The 15,039-nt window shown below is 38.5% G+C and overlaps 1 protein-coding gene across 1 annotated transcript in view; it reads left to right on the top strand.

Annotated features, from left to right (window-relative positions):
- MYRFL (myelin regulatory factor like) overlaps positions 1 to 15,039 on the top strand; it is a gene marked incomplete at both ends in the record, with an annotated part of 115,511 nt that overhangs the window by 76,641 nt on the left and 23,831 nt on the right. The gene's annotated exons all lie outside the window — the stretch shown is intronic.

Raw genomic sequence — 15,039 nt, forward strand, 5'->3', positions numbered from 1 at the left:
TGGCTTAGCTCCCCTTCACTGGGTGACAGGTCTCAGTCTGCCAGTCCCTTGCTTGTGGCCACAGTGTGTGTGATTTGTGAGGTTCCCTGATACTATGCTGTTGATCCTGTGAAATCTGCATTTTTTTTGCAAGGTTGGCAAATTCATTCTGCTGCCGGTTTGCTTTACACTTCCTTATTATACTTGATGCCCAGAGGAAAGACTGATTGTCATAGGGATTTTGTAGTAGAGGAGAGATGTTTGAGTGGAGATGAATTTATAATTGGTCATTTCATGGGGACATTGCTTCCCAAACTTCAAAGTGCATACGCATTAATGGGATTTTACTAAAATGCAGATTTTTTATTCAGGGAGATCCTGCTCGTCTCACCAGCCTCCAGATGAGGCCTGTCCTGCCAGCCCTGCTGGTCAAAAGGCACACTGTGTCTTTTCATGTTAGACCCCCTCCATTGTCTTCTACCTGCAAGCCACAGACAGTACTTAGATAAGAGCATCTCAGAGGCCTGCTCAGTTTTACTCAGCACTGGGCTGCAAGAGTTGAGTGGCAGAAGTTCACTTATTGCCTTCCCGGGAACATCTTTTGGGTAGAAGAAAATTTCCAGTTGCTCTCTCCTAGATCTAGGCTCTCACTTCATTTGAGAGGTATTACATGAGATATTTATTTACCTATTTTCTGATTTTTTTTTTGTACCAGAGATTGAACCCAGGGGTGTTCAACCTGTGAGCCACATCCCCAGCCCTGGTTTATTTTCTATTTTGAGACAGGGTCTTGCTAAGTTGCTTAGGGTCTTACTCAGTTGCTAGAGCTGGTCTTGAACCTGCGATCCTGCTGCCTCAGCCTCCTGCCTCAGCCTCCTGAGTCACTGGGATTACTGACATGTGCCACCTTCCAATTTTTTATTAAAGTAAAACACATACTACATAAAATCTATCATCCTAACCATTTTTAAGTGTACAGTTCAGTGGTATTAAATACATTTGTAATGTTGGGCGACCATCACCATCATCCATCTTCAGAACTCTTCTCATTTTGTAAAATGAAGCTCGGGACCCATTAAACTCCCCATTCCTCCCTTCTACTTTATATCACCTTTCTACCTTCTGACTCTATGATTTTTGACAAAATCTAAATACCTCATGTAAGTGGAATTGTACAATATTTGTCTTCCTGTGATTGATGTATTTCACTCAGGATTCTACCCTCTAGGCTCATCCCTGTTGCAGGATGTAGATTTCCCTTGTTTCAAGGCTGTATGTAAAGCCATCCATTGTATGTGTAGACCACATTTTGCTTATCCATTCATCCGTTGGCAGATGCTGGGTTGCTTTCACATTTTAGCTACTGTGAATGATACTACTATGAACATGGGTGTAATATCGTTTTGAATTCTTGTTTTCTACTTTTGTGGCTATATACCCAGAAGAAGAATTGCTGAATTATGTGGTAATTCTATTTTTTTAAGTTTTTGAGGAACTGCTACACATTTTCCAGTGAGTGTATCATTTTATCCCACTTACAGTATCCAGGTATTCCAATTTTTCCATATCCTCACCAACACTTGCTGTTTTTGTTTTGTTTTTATTTTTATTTTCATGGTAGCCATCTTAATGGATGTGAGGAAGTGTCTCATTATGGTTTTGATTTGCATTTCCCTAAGGATTAGTGACACTGAGAATCTATTAATGTGATTTTTGACCATTTTTATATCTTCTTTGGAGAAATATTTGTTAAATTTGTTGCCCATGTTTAGACTGTTTTGTTGTTGTTGTTGTTGTTATGGTTCAATTTTAGAAGTTTTCTATTTATTTAGGACATTTGTGCCTTAATGCAATTTGAAAATATTCTCTCCCATTCTATGGGTTATTTTTCATTTACTTGATTGTGTCCTTTTATATTCAAAAGTTTTTAATTTTGGTAACATCCAATTTGTTTTTTCTTTTATTATTTGAGTCTTTGGAGTCATATCCAAAATTGCCATATCTAATTCCAGGAAAGTTTTGCCCTATATTTTCTTCTAAGAATTTTAGGTTTTACATTTGGGTCTTTGATCCTTTTGAAGTTAATTTTTGTACACGGCATTAGACGAGAATTCACCTTTATCCTAATACATACAGGCATTCAGTTTTTCTGGTACTTTTTGTTGAAAAAATACTTAGAAGTATTTGTTTGATAAAGTCACCTTTCCCTCAGTAAATGATGTTGGCACCCTTGTCAAAATTATTCAACCATATGTATGTTTATTTCCAGCTTGTCTATTTTATTCCATTGGTTCACTATGTCTGTCTCTATGCTGGTTTCACACTATTTTGATTACTGCTCCTTTGTTAGTAAGTTTTGAAATTGAGAAGTGGCAATCCTCCAGCTTGGTTCTTCTTTTCAAAGTTTCTCTTCAGGATGTCTTGAGATTCCTTTTGAATTTTAGATTGGGTTTTCTCTTTCTGCAAAGAGCATCATTGGGATTCTCATAGGGATTGCCTTAACCTGCAGATCACTTTGGGTATTATTGACATTGTAACAATGTTAAGTCTTTCAATCCATAAACATGGTATATACTTCCATTTATTTATATCTTCCCTAATTTCTTTCAGCAATATTTGGCTGTTTTCAGTATAAATCTTCCACCACTTGGTTAAGTTAATTGATATTTTTTATGCTATTATAAATGGAATTGTTTTATAATTTACTTTTCATATGTTAATTGTGGAAAAGAAACTAATTTTTATTGGTTGACTTTGTTTATTGCAGTGTGGCTGAGAAACTTGTTTTTAAACAATAAAATACTAAAGTTTTCCAATAATTTACTTAAAAAAAACAACATAGAAAATACTTAGAAGTATTTTTTTTTTTAAAGAGGGGAGAGAGGGGAGAGAGAGAGAGAGAGAGAGAGAGAGAGAGAGAGAGAGAGAGAATTTTTTAATATTTATTATTTTTTAGTTCTCGGCGGACACAACATCTTTGTTTGTATGTGGTGCTGAGGATCGAACCCGGGCCGCACGCATGCCAGGCAAGCACGCTACCGCTTGAGCCACATCCCCAGCCCACTTAGAAGTATTTGTATACTTGCATTTTTATACATCCTCTGGGGTGAGTGCACAGGTGTCAGTCACAGGTGCAGTTTATCATCAGCCTGCGAAGGTGGAGTCTTGTGGGGTTACCTATCTTATAGCAGCTATGTTTCTTCTGAATGTGATCCTTCTCTAGAATGCTCAGGAAAGAAGTATTCCTGAGCAGGAAAGTATAGGTAATATCATCTTCCCAGGGCCTTACGACTGTCATTATTCAGCAAAATAATTAGTTCTCCTCTCTGTCTTCCATAATCTTCCCATTCTCCAGTAGAGTTGAATGGGAACATTTGGAAACTATTAGCAACAGAAGTTCTCTGGGCCACCCTGCTTCTCCCAGGAGAGGTTACAACCCAAGTTTGTTCCTAGGAAGGGAAACCCAGAGCTCTGGGAAAGTAAAGGACAGCATTCCTGTTCCAGGCAACCAGGTTCATAGGTCATCTGAGGAGAAAACCATGCCAAGCCAGGATTCAGTATATAAATAGAATTTTACAAAATGGAAAATTTGCAATTCTTTCCATAGAAGAATTTTGTAGTGATATTATCTGTGGGGTTGTCACTAAGGCCATCTTCATTGACAGAATCTGCAATACCAAAAGCAGGTGCACATTTTCCCACCTTGATGAGATAGGAGAAGCCCAGGATTGCTCTAGGACTCTCTTCTGAGGATAGACTTCATTTGCTAATTAGTCCTCAACCCTAGAATCCTCTACAACATTGTAAGTGCTTCTAGAGCATCTCCTTTTTAGGAATACAGGGAATTTGGCTCCTCTTCTGCCATGATCTTTGTTAACTGTAAAATAAGCAAGATGCATGGAGAGCCTCTTGATTTCCTGGCCTTCTACCCATTCATGTGGGCCATGTGGTGACTTTGATTGACACCTCCATGGATGCTTGTTTTAAGGACTTTGGGGCTTCATTATGATGAAGTAACTGGCACAGTTCAGATTCAGATAGTCTCTCCATCCTTCTCTCCATTTCTTTTTCACCACCTTATTCTTTTTTATAAAGAAATTTTCATTGAAGCTAAAGAGAAAACTAGAAGTGCTTATGAAAATGTTGAAATGTTGTTCTTCATGATTGCTATATCAGTTTCATGAGTACTTTGCTACTTCATTCCAAAATAGGAAAAAGAATAGCTGGATCTTTATAGATTAGCCATATAACTAACCAAAGTTGAAAATTAGTGATGTTTGTCATAGTTGGTATGGGCAGCTAGCTTACTTCTTCCCCTTCATAGGAGACATGACCTTGTAAGATAAACTTTTTTTTACTGGGGTACTTTTCTGCTTATCATACATTTCACTTGGCTGCTATGTGCCCCAGTGACGGCTCAGTGATAGGAGATGGAGTAAGAGAGTTCAGGGATTGATCCTGAGAGCAAGGGGACCCAGGAGATTAGCAATGGGGAATTTTCCTGTTTGCTTGTTCATTTATCATTTTACTAGAAAACTTTTCTGTGATTATTTGGGAGCAAGTGGTTATATTTCCTAAGCTTTATTGTTAAGTGTGATCAGTATAAGAGCAATGTACTCCATACAGGTAAGAACTGCCTTAAAATAATTTACAACTAAGCTTATATAAAGATGAGGTGTATCTTGAACAATTAGTCCTCAAATGATTTATGTTTCTTTTTCATATAAGATTGCATGTTATAAGCCATCCTATTATGACTTAGTGTGTGGATACTTTTTACTTATTTATTCTGTTTTTTCCTTCAATCACAACCTACCAGGAAATTGTCTATTTGGATCATGTGATGATTAAGTAATAATTGGTTCCTGTCTTCATGTAGCTTCTAGTTAAACAGGGGGTGATGAGATAGGTACACATATTAAAAAACTCTAAGTGACAATGTGAATACTGTGAGATACACAAAGCATTCTTTGAATTCAGAGAAAGGAAGAGAACATCTGGACATAGGGATTCATGGAGGGAAAGGAATGGAAAGAGCTTAGACAAGCAGAAAGACACTGGGGACTGAATGTGTGACCAAGGGAGAACAGGTGACCTCTTGAGCTTCCTGTTTTCTCATCCACCACATCCAAATAGACACCAAGTCATATTGTCTTTCTTTGGTAATATCTCTTGTATCTCAGCTCCCATTTTTATTCTATCCATTTTTCTCCCAAACTATCATAATGACTTCCTAACTGACTTGGCAGTTGCCAATAGACTTATCTTCCTTAAAAACCAAACCAATCAGGTTGCGGATGTGGCTCAGTGGTACAGCACTTGCCTAGCATGCATAAGACCCTGGATCAATCCCCAGTACTGCAAAAACAAAACAGGACAAACAAAACAAAACATCAAACCAACCAATACAAAACAAATGTCTGATCATATAATCTTCCTTTACCAGTTTTGGCTCTTTATTTGCTACAGACCATTAGAACCCTCTACAATCTGATTTGAGCCTTTTATTTCTGACTCAGTTTCTAACACTAACACCAAACTCTTCACCCTGCATACCTTCATGTGAAGCTACATTGAGCAACAGGCTTCTCACCTTTTGTCAAGTTGGAAGGGCACTTTCAGAACAAGGCGTGTGTGCACATGTTGGGTCCCTATCTCGGAAGCCTTTGCCACCTCTCACCAAACATTCCTCCAATCCTTTCCAAAGCCTAGCGTTTCCATCTCCCTGTAGGGCTTCCCTCTCTTCCAGAAGCTTCCGTTGCTTCCCTTACCTGGACCCACAGGGTATGTTGTTGGTGACCACACCAGCCTTTTTCTCTGTTTCTCAGATCTGCCATTGAGTGTTTTCTGTCCTAATAACTCTTCCTTTGGACAAGCTCATCATTCGAATCTCCATGCACAGGCCTTCTCTGACCACCCATCTGAAATCATCTCTGCATCTCTGCATCTCTCCGTTTAATTTTTTTCCTATAAAGTACAGGGTACCCTAAATTAGAAAACGGTGCCCCTCTGGCTACAGACCCCATCCATCCTCTCTGCTGGGCCTTGGTGCTGTGAGCAAGCTGCAAACTTGATCATAGAAGCTTGGAGAGTATTTGTTCCATACTGAAATTATCTGCTTATTCACCTACTTGTTCTTTGCTAATCTCCCCAAATAGCTGTGTGGGAAAAGAAATTTCGTATATTTTTCAAAATTGTTTCTTCAGTACTTTATTGTGTTTTTTATCCCAGAGTTTCCAGGACTGTGGGAATTCAACAAACATTGGTAGAATGAACTAATGAGTTCTGTAATGTCTTGGTTGATCCTGTCTCTACGCTGCCTTAGGCCTCTGGGGACACATCTTCTAGAGGATTTATCATATTGTGTTATCATTCTCTTGCACTAGATCATGGGATTCTATGGTTAGAGACTATGCCTCCTCAACCCAGTGCTGATTAGGACAGGATCTGATTTGTTGTAGATTCCCTTTGTTATAGTCGGGAATAACAAATTCCTCCAAAGCCTCATATGTTGAAGGCTTAATCCCCAAGACAGCCATGAAGTGAGCATCTTTCCTTTACCATGCACTTCTGCCATGATGTTTTGCCTTGCCTCAGGCCCAAAGGGATGGAGACAGTTGACCATGGACTGAGACCTTTGAAACCATGAACCCAAACAGATATTTCCCCTCTTACTTTTCTTTTTTCATTCATTCTTTCTTTGGGGGAGAGGGTAGTAGGGATTGAACCCAGGGGCACTTAACTACTGAACCACATCCTCAGCCTCCTAAACTGCTGGGATTAAAAGGCATGTGCCACCATGCCTGGATAAATGGTCTAAGATATTTCATCACAGAAATGAAGATCTGATTGACAAGAATTTGTTCATGTTAATGCCTAAAGTTTTGAATCTCAATGAAAGGGAGAGAAGTAATTCAATTACATAAGGAAGTCTGAAGGAAAAGTGATTTTCAGTGGGGGAAAGATGAGTTCAATTTTGACTTTGAAATGTCAACTGAACACTCAGATGAAAGTGTCCAGGAAGTGACCGGGAGTGTGGAACTTGAGAGAGCAGTTGGGGATTGAAAGGAGGCTGCAGCCATGGATGAAAATATTAGGAAGGGGAAGATTAGAGGTGGAGGTTACAGATGGAAAACCTGTGGCCAAGTCTGGCTTGCAGATAGTGTTTTCCCTCATGCAATTTAAAAACTTTCAAATTTGTTGCCTACATTAAAAAATGAGGAGATCTTCATACATTTCAGATTTTTGGCTTCCTTGAAATGTCAGAAATTCTGGGGACATGATTCTGGGTTAGTCTCTACCAGTAGGGGCTTCCGGCACCTTCCTGTTGCTGGTCCCTGTTACCTGAGTAACAGGCCCTATGGCCTTTCAGGCTCATGTAGAATGAGAAGCAAAGGAACCAAAGCAAAACTCCTGAGGACACATTCAGTTAGACCTAACAGAGGAGGAAGAGGAAACCTGTGAAGGCTGAAAGGATCCGGTAAAAGAGGAGGAAGACCTGGGACAAGCACAGTATTGAAAGCCACGTGAGCTGAGGATCAAAAGGAAATGGGGGGGCTGGGGATGTGGCTCAAGCGGTAGCGCGCTCGCCTGGGATGCGTGCGGCCCGGGTTCGATCCTCAGCACCACATACAAACGAAGATGTTGTGTCCGCCGAGAAATAAAATAAATAAATAAATTCTCTCTTTCTCTCTCTCCCCCCCCCCCCTTTCCTCTCTCTTTAAAAAAAAAAAAAAAAAAGGAAATGGGGAAGAGGTAGATGAGATCCTGTCTCATCCTGGCTCTCTCTGGGACCTACACCAGGAGTGGGTATAGGATACACACAGCCTTAACTTAATGAAATACTGGGATTGTCAGTCGTATTTCATCATGGAAAGCCATTTTCCAGATCCTCAACAATACCTGGCATTATCGGACATTCCGCTGTGCAATTCTGATCCACTTAAAGTAACATCGTATTGTTTTCCATCTGTCTCTTTCTGATTACTAAGACAGTTGTGTATCTCTTTCTTGTGTTAGTTACTTAGGTTCCTTCTTCTGTGAATTGTTTGGCCTAGTGTTCCATGGGTTTGTGTTTTATTTTTGGTGGGGAGAGGGGATGAGAATAAAACTTTTCACTTGGCTCTGTTATTTTATTCTTTCCCAGCATTCTCGAAAATAAAACAAATACACTAAATCTATAGCAATAGCTTGAGAGAATAATAATTATTTTCTATTTCAAGGCCTTGGCTTACTTCCTAGTGTTAATTACAACTTCAAGCTCTATTATTCACTTGTTGTTTATGATTATTATTAGTCAGTCTTCCCCATTAGAAAATATGCTCTAGGGGCTGGGGATGTGGCTCAAGCGGTAGCGTGCTCGCCTGGCATGTGTGCGGCCTGGGTTCGATCCTCAGCACCACATACCAACGAAGATGTTGTGTCCGCCGAGAACTAAAAAATAAATATTAAAAAAATTCTCTCTCTCTCTCTCTCTCTCTCTCTCTCTCCCCTCTCTCACTCTCTCTTTAAAAAAAAAAAAAAGAAAAAGAAAATATGCTCTATGAATGCAGAAACTGCATCTACTTTATCTGTTTTGCCTACTATTATTGTTTAGGAGAATCCTTAGGTATTTGAGAGGTGCATCATAAAGAAATATTAATTCTATTCCTTAGTTGAATATTGAACTACATGTGTCAGGTTACAAAGCTGGCCCTGGGGAATCACAAGACACCACCACTGCCCTCCAAAGGAACTCAGTTGGGAAGCCAAGAAATCAAAGAATCACAATAAACTGAATGTGTGCTTGTTCAGCTGGAAATTTGTTTCAGTCGAAGGATTCAATTGCATTTAAACAGAAGTAACAAATATTAAACAAGAATTCTAAACTAAAAGAAGGGCAACAACAGTACATATAATTTGGAATAATTTTGTGAAGCTCATGCTCATCCCATGTGAGGCAGAGATCAATATATGACCTCCCAGTTAATGAGCCCAAGAGTTATTCTCTTTGCAAGAGAAATATGTTTGGGAAGGAAGCCTCTCCTTCAGGGACCTGTTAAAAATTCACCTGGAAGCCAGAGCTTCCTACCATCTCAAAGGTCTGCTTTTCTGGTTTGGGGATTTTATTATTTTAAAGCCATGTTTGGGCCTGGTAAGATCTTCACAGAATAAACTCTTAGACAGGGATCCAAAGCTGAGTTTATTCAAAGCTCAAACAATGACCAGACACACCCCTTGGCTAATGACAGTTTCTCTCCTTTCAGCAAGCATTTTTGTAATGCTCAATTAAGGCTGGGTTATTCTCATGATTGTATTATAAAACATCAGTCCATGCAACATCAGGTGCATCATTTACCAGAAGGAGAGATTTTTCAAGTCTGTGGCTCCTTTTGGGGGAAGACATAAAGACCTGTGTTAGCTGGGCTCAGTAGCACACGACTGTAATCCCAGCAGCTTGGGAGGCTGAGACAGGAGGATCACTAGTTCAAAGCCAGCCTCAGCAAGACGTGAGGAGCTAAGCAACTCAGTGAGACCCTGTCTCTAAATAAAATACAAAATAGGGCTGAGGATGTGGCTCAGGGTTGAGTGCCCCTGAGTTCAATCTCTGGTACTAGTGCTAGTGTTTGTTAATTCACCCACATTTCCATGGACATTTCCTGACATGGAAAAGAAAGTGTATATTTCTTCTTTTTTTTTTTTTTTTTTTCCTGAGAGGAAACCTTATATAAAAGGATGAAGGAGAAATTAGTTACTCTCTTCATTTTACTAGAGAGCATTATCATGACCTCTCAAAGCCTCATGGCATGAACCACAGCTGTGACAATATTCATTCATGAGATCATCAAATATGTACTGAGTTATTGGTCTGTTAGAGAATCACCCACAGGTGAGATATGGGCCCTGTCCTTGGCGAGGACAGGTGTTTACTATTAGGCAATTATGACACTAGTGTAAGGAAGGGAGGAAGGGAAGGGCTTCATGTTGAGGGAGCAGCCAGTGCTACTTCCAGACATTAGAGGAAGCATACTATGCTCAGCGATTGGAAATGGTTCAATGTGGCTAGAGCATAGGTCTGAAGCAGACTGTGGGGAAAGACAAGTTTCAGTTAAGATCCTACTCTATAGAGGAAGGAGAATGCGGGGCAGGGAGAAGAGGGAAGGGGGTCTGAAATCAAATTTCATGCATCTGTGATTTTGTCAAAAAGGAACCCAACTATTATGCATAACTACAATGCTATAATAATAATAATAATTATAAAAGATCCTACTCTAAATAATAGCTCTGATGTTACAAAAGCCTGTGTTGTTTTCCTGTGCACATAGATTTGCCAAACTGCCCCAAGTGTTCATTTAGAAAACGTGCTCATGCTGTCCATATGTATGCTGACCAAAAAGCAAGTATTTCAAACAGGGAGTAAAAGATTCTTGTGTGATCTGGAACATTTGCCACTTTTTCCTCCACAGTCTCATTAGTAGTTTTTGGTGGCGAAAATTGGTTTGATCATTTTTTCCATCCTAACTGTAAAGCTGTGTTTCAGCAGAGGCAGTGGGCCCCATTTTAAATTGTTACTATCTGGACAGAGCTGAATAATTAAATTAGGTTCAATTATAAAGAATGTTTATAACTAAAGATGGTCATCAAGTGGGGAAACCTTTCAAAATGCCTCAGCATACACTCATCATAACCCTATTGATACCAACCCTCTATATAGGGACCTGGATGTGTATATTAAAAAAAATTAATTTCTCAGGCATTTGTGATGCATGTTCCTGATCAAAATCTTCTCCTAGAGAATGTATCATCTATATAGAAAAGGACATTTTCAGAAAAATATAGATTATATTTTTTAATATGCTGGCCTCACTGTAGTGACAGAGATCAGAAATAAGAACATTTAAGTAATCTAGAAAGAGTCAATCCCTATAACATGTCCTTGGAATTTATTTTTTGGTAATATTCTGTTGGATCCATAAAGTCAGGACAGGTCATAATTATAATCAGAAAAGTAGTAAATTCCCTCTCCACCTTTATTTCCCCTTGAATAGGAAAACACGTGAATTATCTCCTTGTCTATCGGACCTACCTGGAAGACATATGATGCTGGCAGATTTGAGCTGAAGAAATTAGAGCTGGCTTTTTATCATTATTGACAAGTAACTGGACAGTTGCAGCCACTGCTCATATCTCATGAGGCAGTATTAAAAATCCCATTGAAGAAGACACTGCAGGAATAACTCACTGTGGTTTAGTGGGGACTTTATCATCCTTCTTTATGTTCCACTTTGGTTGGGGCTAAATCACAAATTAATGTCTCAAGCAAATATTAAACTTGAAAAAAGGAAGAAGCCAGTTACTAAGAAATAGAAAAAAGTAGAATTAGTTCCAGAAAGGATGGGAAGGAGCAGGCAGATGTGGGAGTGTTAGGACGTGGAGCGGATAGCGCTGATAGATTGCCTGTCAAGGAGCAGGTCACAGGAAGCGTTCAGAGAGGATGATTGGGCTTCTGTTTGGGACTGCTGGGTTGACATTAACTTACCATGTGATCCACTGTAAATAATACAGTTATAATTATAGAATAAGTCTGTTTACAGTATAAACACAGTAAATAATCATTTAATGTCCGTTATGATTTAGAATCACAGACTGTTGTTCTTATCTTCGTGATTTATGCCTTATTTTTATTAAAACAAATTTAGAAGTCAAGGAAAATCTGCACCAGGATTCAAACAGTTAGAAGAACTTTTGTCAGGAGATTTTTGTTTGTTTGTTTTGGCATTTATTTCTGTTAATAATCTTTTTCGTGAAAAATTTTAAATATATATAAAATTAGAGAAAATAGTAATGAAATCCTAAAGTATGTCTCATTCAGATTCTAGTTACAAATTCTCATCCAATCCTGTATTATTTAAATCCCCTGCCAACTACCTTCTTACACCAGCTGGATTATTTAAAGTGAACTCTCAAGTTGCTAAGTTTGGGATCCTAAATGTCTCCAGAGGCCATTGGTTGCCAGTCTGTGACACTTGGCCCGGGCAGTTGGCAAGGGGCGGTAGAAACTTTAGAGAGCAGGGTCTAGCAGAAGGACATTAGGTCTTGGAGGGTGTGACCTTGAAAGGGGATATTGGGACTCCAACACTTTCCTGTCTCTCTTTTTTTCCTTCCCAACTACTGTGAGTTGAACTGCTTTGCTCTACCAGGTACTTTCCCACCATAGTACTGTTCTGCTTTGCTACAGGTCCAAAAACAATGGGGCCAAGTGACCATGATTTGAAACCTCTGAAACTGTGAACCAAAATAAACCTTTCTTCCTTATTAGTTTATTTTTCTCAGGTATATTTGTTATAGCAATGAAAAGCTGACTAACACAAATATCATATCATATTCTTATAGATGCCTTAGTATTTTTTTCTAAGAGGGAAGAACTACCTCTTAAAAACAGAATCACTTATCATACTTAAAAATTTATAGGAATTCTTTAATATCAAATCCAGTCAGTGTTGAAATTTCCCCAATTGTTTTTATATATGTATGTATGAAACAAAGAAACAAGCATATACTTACCGTTTTATCATCCATTGAGAATCATTATCTAGATCCATTGTCTTATTAAGAGTCAGAAAATATTGATACTCTATCATTGTTTTAGTCAATTTTTTTTTTTTTTTGCTGCTGTGACTAAAATTGTTAGCAAGAGCAATTTTAGAGAAGGAAAAGTTTATCTGGGGCTCACGGTCTCAGTCCATAGATAGCAACTCCATTACTCAGGGCTCCAGGTCAGGCAGAATCATGGCAGAAGAGTGTGGCAGAGGGAAGCAGCTCACATGATGATCAGAAAGCAGAGAGAGACTCAGCACTTGCCAGATACAAATAACTTACCCCCAATGACCCATCCCCATCAGGGGATTAATTCACTGATTGAGTTCAGGCTCTCATAACCCAATCATTTCACCTCTAAAACTTTTTTTTTTCATCCTCTCACACATGAGCTTTTGGAGGACTTCTCATATCTAAACCATAACAATCATTTTTCATTCATTCTCTGGAATTCTAAGATGAAGAACTTTCCCTTATTAAATAGGTAGCTGATATGCAGGAAAGGAACGATAAGCTTCACTCTTTCTTTTATTCATAAGCTTTCATAAAAATGAGTTAGACCTCTACTATCCTCCAAAGGGTAGAAATAACATGTTTCAAAAAATTGAGTAGGATTTTGGGTGCTTTTTAAAACACATTTGATTCTTTGATCTATTACAATGATTGGTCCTTTGATGTCCCATCTTTAGCCCAGGAGACTTTCTCTGGTTGCCTCTGGAGTCATTTTGACACAACCTCACGATTCTCATAGTTCCCTTACCTTCTCAGTTGTAAGTCATTCCAGGTTAACTGCACACGGCTCCAACCCCAAATCTGGAGTCACCAGCTTTCCAGAGTTCTGGTTCCTTTCAGCAAGAATGATATTTACAGACCACATGAGAGTGCTCATTGTTAGTAGTTGGAAATGTTTTTTTTTTTTTCCTGACACAGTCTTTTTTTTTTTTTTAATAGACTGTGTCAGGAATTCATAGTAATATTTCTAACTTAAATTTAATATTGCAAAGAATTTTACTTGAATGTTTGGCTTTATATTTATATCTCTCTCTTAAAATGTTAAAACTCGCAGTTTCTAACATGATTAACTTAGCTATGTATTTGTTTCATCCAGTTATAAATGGTATGGTGTATGCTTGTGTATTATCCATTGCTATTTTTTCTGGCTCTATGATTATTAAAAAGTTTAAGATCTCTGGTTTTTTTTCTTTCTTCCTTTTTCCCCCCTCTTTTGGGATACATTGCACGAAGAATGGACAAATTACTGTGCTTTCAAGACACTTAAAATAAGTCCTCTCTGTGAGGTTCATCCAGAAACTCAATACAAAATTGCTTCCTTTGTTTGCTTTTGCTTTTTATTTTTAGAGGATGTTTTGTAGTTTAATTATGTTTCATAATTATTTCAAAACTCACATTATTCTAAAGGCAAATTTATAGAACAAGGTATATTCAGAGAGCCTGGATTGTATTCATTTCACCCACCTCATTTTTTCCTTCCCATTATGTGTAAGAATTTTAAATTAGTTTTTGGTTTACCCTTCATTTGTGCATATTTTTGTATCCTCCCCTTGTTTTAAACAAAAGGTAGCATACTATACACACTCTTCTATACCTGTTGTTTTCTACCCATAGTATATCCTAGACTTTGCCCCATAACAGTATATAGAAATATTCTTCATTTATTTTTCAAACAGTTCCATTATATGCTATTATGTAAATGTACCACAGTTTATTATAAAAACTCCTTATTGGTGTACATTGGGTTGATTTTAGTCTGTCCTCTTCCTCCTCCTCCTCCTCCTTCTTCTTACCTTTCACCAGGGGATGAGGTCTAGAGTAGATTTCTAGGAGTGGGATTACTGGCTTAAAAATAAAAACGTGTAATTTTGTTAGATACTGTTGAATTCCACTCCATAATGATCTTATTAATTTGCAAGATTTGAGGGGATAGTTAAAGGGTATCTGATAAAACTTCAGGTTTTTGGATAACTTTTGAAAATTTAACAGAGGGATGTCTTTATTTATTTATTCATTTTGAGTTTTCTTAAACTAAACATAGTCCTCAGAGATCAAGCTTTCAGCCATTGTTTCCCAAACAGGAAAACTTTCTATTTTTTTTCCCCAAGCTCTCAGTACCCTTCAATTTACTTTCCTGTGTTCCAAGGGCACAGGCATGTGCTAAGTACTGGTGAGACATGCACATAATCAACACAGTGGCTGCCCTCCACAGACTCCTACTGACTGGGGAGACTGGCGCATAAGACCTGGACACCACAAATGGCCAAGTGACAAAATCTAACATGTTCTGAGGACACTGTAGAAGAGAATGGTGTATTCTGGCCAGTGGCCTCTGGGAAAGTTCTGGGAACAGTGGGATGTAGACTGGCCTTGAGAAAGACATCTCTAGCAAAGGTAACTACTAGAATTAGGAAAGGTTTCAGACCCTCAGGCATGGAGACATGGGGCTTTATTTGAGCTCTGTGACTCTGG

Source organism: Spermophilus citellus (assembly GCF_964194105.1).
Source record: "Spermophilus citellus genome assembly, chromosome: 10".
NCBI lineage: Eukaryota > Metazoa > Chordata > Mammalia > Rodentia > Sciuridae > Spermophilus > Spermophilus citellus.